Source organism: Mytilus trossulus, chromosome 3, assembly GCF_036588685.1.
Source record: "Mytilus trossulus isolate FHL-02 chromosome 3, PNRI_Mtr1.1.1.hap1, whole genome shotgun sequence".
NCBI lineage: Eukaryota > Metazoa > Mollusca > Bivalvia > Mytilida > Mytilidae > Mytilus > Mytilus trossulus.
This window is the reverse complement of record NC_086375.1, coordinates 29,348,986-29,358,007: the sequence shown is the minus strand read 5'-3', so window position 1 is coordinate 29,358,007 and position 9,022 is coordinate 29,348,986. Positions and strand designations below refer to the sequence as shown.

Below are 9,022 nucleotides of genomic sequence, written 5' to 3'. Positions count from 1 at the left end.
TATTGGGGGGGGGGGGGGGGGGTTGCTGCTGCTGACTAACTTGGGAGGGGCCCGCTCCAGTGATTCCCTATTTAATCAACCAATTTTTTTCCTATGAAAGGGGGCCCTATGAATATGCTAGCTTTGCATCAATGAATTTCAGGTTTTTCAATGACCTTAAGTAATATTGTATTGCAACAGTTTAGTGTCTCATGTACATTTACCCCACGTTATCAATATAAAATGGTGGAGTGTTTCACATTGTATGTATATTTGAAAATATAAAAATGTTTAGAAATAAAAGTTTATTAAGTGATGAATAAATACAAAGTCATAAAAATAATGTTAAAATGAAAAATATGTAAAAAGTATTTTAAACAATTAAGGAGAACTATTGTTAAATTAAAAAGTTTTTTAAAGTAAAATCAAGCCAAATAGTCCTCTGTCCCATACATGTAAATCCTCAATATAGAAATCCTGCTCTTCTTATTCCTATTGTTATCTGAAAATATATAATTTATGCAGATGATATTATCAAATAAATATAATTTCAAACTTCTCTAGAGTTGCTATATGATCGGTAAATTATAATATATTTTAATTGTCTACTGACAAAAACATGCTCTTCTGAGGTAAAAATGTTGAAAGGAAATACTGGAATCCGAAGGATCAATTCCGAAATCCTCAGCTAAAAATACCCAATCCAGGCGTTCCGAAAAAGGTCCTCTAGAAAAGGTAATACTTATACACACCAACAGATGTTTGGAAAAATTTTCTACTTATAAATTCATTTACTTTAGTATTAAAATTCATCACCATAATAACATATCAACCTCTTTAATAGATATAAATAATGTTTAAATAAAGTATAACATAATATGCAACATTAAATTATCTTACAGGTATCTGTTATTTAAAAGATAACTTTTCATTCAATCATTCATATCTTTAATTCTTTATACCAGTAATTGATAATAAATGTATCCAATGCCAATAAAACCTGGCCACAACACCTAGCCAATACTGAAGGTGGCAATAAAATTCAACAATAAATATTTTTTTTTAGCATGGAAGGAGGGACAGAATTTATACTTTCCTACTGGTGAATATTTCATATACCTGAGATCTTTAAAAGATACTAGAAAACACCCGTGATATCGCGGGTCTGTGAATGAATTAAAATATATAACTATGCGCAAGCCTTATTTTAGTATTAGTATTCAAGTTGTCATCTGAATGAAGTTGAATTCTTTGATTCGCTGTTTTATGTCATGCATGCCCACAAACAAATTGAAAACTGTACCTATACGCCTTATTTTTAATCCAGATTTGTTATCTTTGAAAGTCTTACTGATTAAAATACTACAATAGGTAACAATTTGACAATTTAGTAGTGTCAACCCTGTGATTATGACCGTGTATATAGCATATTAATCCTGAATACACCGTTTGGTGGTGAGCCTGTCAGATGCGGAACATACAGATAAGGTAATAGGTAACAGGTGAATATACTATTGGTATCTGTATCGGACTCGAACCGGAACTTCTTAATTATTGGCAATATTAATTACGTCAAAAACAAAAGGGCCTGGGGTGGTGTAATTTTTAATCTACACTTTTGTACTATATTAGTTAAATATAAAGTTGAATAGACCACTTTCGAGTTCATCCGTCACCGGCAAAAACTCGTCAATAATGCACGCCTTTATGACGTCATTTACCAGATATAGGGGCTCGCCTGTATCCCTGCACTATTTACGTTCATCAAGCGTCTTAGTGATTGTCTTTGTGCAGGATAAACTAGAAATAATGGTTGCTCTGTAGGTACTTACTGACAATTCCCTAATGACAGCAGTGTTGATTGTCAATTTTGAGAATTCAATTTGCCGAATAATTCGTACAATAAAGAATTATAGTTTTCCAACCACTCGCTCAACATTGGAAGGAAGTGACGACGCCCCTAAACGCACAAATGACGGTGATAAAGACGCGTATAATTGACGAGTTTTTTCCGGTGACGGATGAACTCGAAAGTGGTCTATTATTTGATTCATCGTTTTTACGTGATGACGGCTGACAAATTGGACCTCGTAATTTTAGTATTATAGATTTTACATGCCCATATGCAATATTGAGCAAAAATAATAGTACTGTTGTTCACATAGACAAGGCTCTGGATGGGGTCTTCTGCATTTCTTTATCATTTAATCTTTTAGTTCATTGGTCTCTATTTTTTTTTATACTTTTTGTCCATAATTTTTCTTTCCTCAATATATAAATAAGCACATCAAAAGTTCTAAATGATTATGACCAGACCCCTGGCTTGCTGCTAGGAATATTTTGATTTTTTTCTGGGATGCATAGGAAGGTGGCCCAGAAAAAAAATTGTATATGGTCTGCAAATAGTCAAAAAATAACATAAGGACCTAAGAGCGACGGTTCCGCAGCTAGCATGTCATTTGCTCTTTTTTTTAACTTATTTTATGGTAAATTTTCTCTATTCTTGTTCCTTTAGTAACAATTCTCTAATTCTTTATACGTTTTAATAGTCATAGTTCCCAGTGGCAGATCCAGGGATAGGGTTCCAGGGATTGGAATCTCCCTTTTTTGGGGACGATCAATGCATTTGAATGGGGACATATAGTTGGAAACCCCCTTTATCCTGGGGATAGTTATTTTTTCCTATATTTTTATTTTGTTTGTTTTTTGTGTTTTTTGTCACACTTTTTGGGTTCAAAAATAAAAATATTAACCTTTTTACTATTCGAGACAACCAAACAAATCAGCACATATGCATTACACAACTGTAAAACTTTAATTAAAATTTAAATGCTAACATTGACCTGCCAAAATTGAAGTTTTATTCAAATTGAAGTCTCACGCTGGAAAAGGGGCGTTTATTTACATGTGGTCTACGGAAATTTACTGGATTTAAGAATCGAAAAGAGGCAAACATGTAGCCATAACCCGATCAGATCAATAAATCATGTTATGGATAGTATTAATATCTTTCTACTAACCATTAAAAGTAATAATACTAGGATTTCGTGAGCTCAGAAACCTTAATCTGTTGAAAAATGGCGTCGATTTGTGTGCTTCCTTTTCGCAGCCTCAGTTACAATTTGACACGGAGTGATGGGTATTTATGCAAATATTTAGGGACTCCTATCATCATAGATACTATTTTTGGTCATTTTATATTTAAATAGCCAATAGGATGCAAATGTGTCAGTTATTTTCAGAAGGGGAAAACACCCGCCATATTTTTATCCCCAAATTAACAACGTCACTTGCCATTTTCAGATGTTCGTTTCTTGTAAAATAAAATCTTCTAAGAAGAAAAAATAGCATGGTCACCTGTAAAACTTACCTATATAACTAATTGATGATGAAATGACACAAGTTTAATTGTCTTTAATGATAAATTTCTCGAAAAATCACACGTACACGATGTAAACAAATTGCCGCGATGGCGCGATAGTGTCGCCCTCTATGAAAAATCGCGATTGTCGCCCTTGATTTTCTGGCCGTTACGTCATATGGAAGGAGGCGCAGAATCGATCCGTGGCTTTCCCACTGAGATCAGCTGTGAATATTTGACTGGATTAATTATTCTCTTTAAGTCAGTGAAATGTTTGACTTAACTAAAACAAGGTAAGTAAATCTTATACTGTCTTAATGTGAAGGTGGGTTTTATCATGGCAGTTATACAACTTCTTTTATGCTGACATCATTTATTCGAGTCGTAAATAAGAAAAATCCCTCAGCGTATGGTACAATTGTTGTTTCAACTGATTCCTGGTCTCCTTACATAACTTAAAAACTCTTTCCTTTTTATATGAATTTATCCTGCTGACAATTATATGTCTGTATAATACAGCGGTCAGCGTGCGTGTCCCGCAAAGGTCCAAATGCAAGAAAAATTATACTTTAACCACGTGATGTTTTCCCGGGAAAATTATTTAATGAAACAATTAAAATAAAAATGAATTTGAATTTCATAATTAATAATCTCTTTTTATCAAAAGGTTACTTTAAGTGTACAAACAAAAATAATAATTTTATAAATATTAAATTTACTATAATGCATCTGTTCTAATTCTGGAAAATCGTCTGCAAGTCTCATTTTCCCTAATCTACACATGCTAAAGCAATTAAAACTTGCATACATCATAAAATTTGTTTGTTTACAGTGGAGTTAATACATGATATCTTCCACAAAAATCTTATCATATATGATTGTACACTTTAACCTACTACACATATAATTGAAACAATTTATTTATATTTATACAATATAAATATACGGCGTTAATTTCCATTGTTTAACGGGAGCGTACATTTTAAATGAATAAAATGAATGAAAACTACGGTTCATAGTTTGTGCATTGTGATAAAAAGTTCGTATGTATAATTACTTTCATTTGTTTCTTACTCTTTCTTGTATTGTTCTCGTCGTACTATTGCAAATATTCGATTTCATGATTGCATCAAGTGTTTCCATCAGTTAACCATAGTGATATCACATGGTAAGGTTAGAAATTAATCAAGTTAGCAAAATTTGATGCAGGAATGCAGATATTTAATTTGAATTTTCATTTAAAAGAACCAATTGAATTATTCATTAGAATGTTACTTATAAATATTAATATTTTTGCAAAAAATGATTATTTTTGTTTGTTTTTTATTTGTTTTTAAATTGCTATTTAAGGGGAGGTACTTAGTAACTCTAAAATAGTGCATTTTCTAAAGGATTCTACATGGAATTTTCCTATTTTGTATTTTAATCGGAAAAAAAACTCACGGTGACCCTATCTTTTCTTTTGAGATTCTCAACGCATTGTCTGAAAGCTATCTTTTCCTTAAGTATTTAACAATTCTATCATTTTGTTTAGTTGTAAACCACAAAATGGTGTTTTTTCCTGTATAATCCTTACAAAATGTGTCATTTTGTCGCGTCCTGTAGCTTGAGAAAATGTGCGGTGACCTATCATTTTTATGTTTTATTTCAAGATATATTAATAGATACCACGTTTTGGCAAAGTACGAACAAATTCTATCATTTTTATTTTAGACTCCCATACCACCTTAAGTGTTTTAATGTCTTATTTACCGTTTTAGTTTATTGACATAACTGCATGATCCGATTTTCAATTAACAGCGGTAAAGTAATCGTTGCAAAAAACCTTGCTCAAACTTTTGTAAAAGACGGTTTTAACTTTGAATTGTTGCGAGAGTTTATGTTCTATGTTGAAGGAACGTGCATATAGTGACCAGAAATACAAGTACTGTTCCATTGAGTTTAGATACATGTCTTCTGTGTCTGTCCCTAACCCATGTTTTCTGTATTCGGCATGTGTAGTGCATCATGCCATGAGACATTGGTACGTAATGAACTTTCGTGCAGGACTGCTTTTTTTTTGGCATGGAACTCCTGACCAGACTTTGACTTTTTGACTCTTGATCTATGCACTGTGGGTGTGTCATCATGATTCAGTGTGTTCCTTTGTATATTACCCGGACCTAAAGTATAATTCTAAATTGACCTTGCTTCTGAATATGTAGCATGAAGATGTATTGTCATAAAATGACGAGTCTTGTGGCACGAGAAACTTTATGTGATCTTGACATTTGCCGTCATTGTACAACTTGTATATTTTGTTTGAAGTATATGGAGAATCGTCTGATTGCACTCATATCCCATATTTTTTATATCTATATTAAATATTTAGATATATTTGTATATTTTTAATTGTAAGATCGATTTTATGTATTGGAGTTTGAACTAGTACACATTTTGTTAAGGGGCCATCAGATTGATAATTCAAAATGGTTCAATCATTTTACCTTGGATTTCATATGATGGACATGTTGATATGGATAGTCTGTTTAGGCATCTTAAAAATCACATGAAGGTATACGCATATCAATAAACTGAACTCAGTGCGAAGAACCTTTAAAGTACACTTAGACAAAGAGCTCAATCTAGTGAAACACTTTTTTATGCTGGTCACTGTCTGTTATCAAACTGCACCGCAATCCTAAAAAATATGCAAATTAATTCTAATAGAAGTAGAATCCAAAGGAAGTAAATAAACCGTTTACTGAAATAAATGTACAATATGTCTATGGGTCACAGATACCCCTGCTTGTGAAAAGAAAACACAAGTAAACTCCACATATAGAAACAGGATTCACGTAATTTTGACTGTTAAGTGACCGTTTATATAAGCATTGTGTATAAGTTTCAGAACATTTGGTTGAGGCAAACTAAAGTTAAAGAACAGAAACAACAGATTAAGCATCTTTCCTATCTTTACACGTGTTGATATTTGTATAATTAGTACTAGTACCAACTTCTTGTATGATCTATTAACTCTTGAGCAGAAACACCACCCAATATCGAACTTGATAAAACTGTGTTATGGGGTAATAAGCATATACGTATATATATGTTTATTATCCTCCTTCAGGAGAGTATAGATATACATGAACATAAATACAAATGTGGTATAATACAGAGTGTTAATAATAAGAATTTAAATAACGATTTAAATAAAATAAAAGAACAAATAAATATTTATATTAATGAATAATTAAATTGATCATTGAATAACTAGAATAGATAAGTTCAGATGAATAGAAAATGTCTTTTAAGATTTTTCAGTTATAATAAATATCAAATTAACTGTCATATTCCTTACATAACCTATAAATAAACTTTACACATGAGTGGGTGAAACTGTCTGCATCTGATTTTTCAAGAACGAAACATTTGTCACTATTACATGATAGTAGAGTTAGTGTCAAGTATATGTCTTCCATAGCGTGGAGCGTTGCGCTAAACTCAATTGGTCCAATGTTAATCAGATCTATCCAAAACAAGTCTCTTGTAGGCGCTACACTACAACATTGTATCAAAATGTGCACAATTGCGTTGCCATAGAAAAAAACCACACTTATGACATAATAGTAATTCAGCATTAGGTTCGCTTGGTCTAACCAGAGCGCACAGAGATATGATAAATTTTGCTTGAAAGTTCAAAGCTGGATACTGTCGCAAGATGGTCCAAGCACGATGTGGTTCAATAGAGTTATGAATATGTTTAAAATATTCAAAGTCATTGTCACTATCTAGGCGTTGTTTAAGAATGTTCTCTTCATACTCATATACACGCTTTTTTACTATCGATTTCCATTGCTTCTGCTTAGGAAAGTAACTTGTCGATATTAGTTTTTCAATATGGCTTTCTGCATAATCTGGATGACATCATTCACAAAGCCAAAGTTATTTTCAGTACATTTGTGGTAATACACCAAAAGTCTTGACATAAGGACGTTTTTCGGCAAATATTTAGATGGCATGTTACACAGCCTCCCAAAGAATAACAACTTATTAATGTTAATGATACTTTCAATAGGAATCCACCCTAGCAAAGAAGTGCACTTGTCAGTTCTAGTCAACCTAGGCAGTCCTTGTACGTATTTGCAAATATACCGATGCGTTCGTTCAAGTAATAATAGCTCGTGTTTAGTCAAGTTGTTCCACAGTTCACATCCATACAGGCCTTTGCTATAACATAGTTGAACAATAATTTTGCTACATGTGATTGGATTAAGTAGAGATGGATGAACACCCATTCTGATTATAGACATACAAACAGAACGTATTGTGCGACAGGCTGGAAGCGCATATGGTACACCCCTTTTAAAGTTATTTTGTTGCTAATAAGTCGGAATTATAAGTTATGTTGTGTGTTATAAGCTGGAATCTAATAATCATGTTGAGTCAGCTTGTCGGAATGGTGAAGTAATAATTGCATTACAATGTCGACTTGCTCATATAATTGTAATGACATAGTAGTACGAAGTCGACATGATAAATTCAACTTGTTAATTGATTAAGTCGACTTGTTTACTTGAAGATGAGGTAAAACCACGTGACTTCTTTGGAAAAACAAAGGTCTATTTTTAAATCGAGTTCCATATTTCGTTTGTTTACTTTACGTCGGTTGTGTGAGTTATTTTGTATGAAAATGGGGTACGACAGGCAAATATCAGAAAAAAAGTACTAAAAATAACAATATTTCGGACCGAAGGGGGACGTACCCCCACCCCCAGTTAAGTCAGGCCGTTTATTTTCTTTAGTTCTCAAATGGAATCAGTATAATGATAAAATTCGTAAAGGATTCAATGGAACCTTCTGTTGAATGAGATTGCTGATGTCAGTGTAAAATTGTATTGGTGACTATAAAAAGTCAATTTTTCTGTAATGTACAAGATTTAAACAATAGTTCTTTTTTCTGTAAAGGCCATTTTTTGATCTTTTAAATTAAAGCATCTACATTAAAACAACATTTTTTTTAAATCTTGTATGGTCTAAAATATTAACGCCTATAACAATTCATGGAGATTTACAAAACCGTTTTACTTACTGCCCTTTTCCCTAGTATCTATGTCGAATCGCAGTGAATTATATCAAAGAAAGCGCATGGGGAGAGATCTACTAGCTAAATACAAAGAAGGTTAGCAAAACCTTTACCGCATAGTAAGCTATGAAAGCATCCGGAATGACATATAAAACTACACAGGCGGGAAACCTAAAAATCTATATGAGGAAGACACCGACGCCACTACTCAATAAAGTTGTGAGATGTTGTGTGTATGCAAATGAGACAACAAGCTAGAGTTTAAATAAAGAGGATGTAAGCAATCATACGCAGTCGTACGACCTTTAACAAATCTAATAGTCGGCTATAAAAGACCACCACATGGAAATATGAAACAATTCAAGGGAAAAATGTACCGGCCTTATTTATAACAAAACAATTTACAAAAAATAATTATGAACCAACGGTTACACGCCATTATTCCGACACCCCATTAGTCCGACAGCCCATTAGTCCGACAACCCAATAGTCCAACAACCTATTGCCCCGACAGCCAAATACTCCGACAACCCATTTCTCCGACAGCCAAATAATCCGACAACTCATAAGTCCTGACACTTATCAATTCAAGTATCAGGGTATCAGGGTAAAAT

The 9,022-nt window shown here is 32.9% G+C and overlaps 1 long non-coding RNA gene across 1 annotated transcript; it reads right to left on the bottom strand.

Moving 5' to 3' along the window:
* Window positions 1-269: 269 nt before the first annotated feature.
* On the bottom strand, window positions 270-3,548 carry LOC134711184 (uncharacterized). The gene is made up of 2 exons (XR_010106147.1): window positions 3,000-3,548; window positions 270-481 (listed from the first exon to the last, which is right to left on the bottom strand). It is a non-coding gene; the product is annotated as an uncharacterized LOC134711184 (long non-coding RNA).
* Between the last annotated feature and the right edge of the window lie 5,474 nt (window positions 3,549-9,022).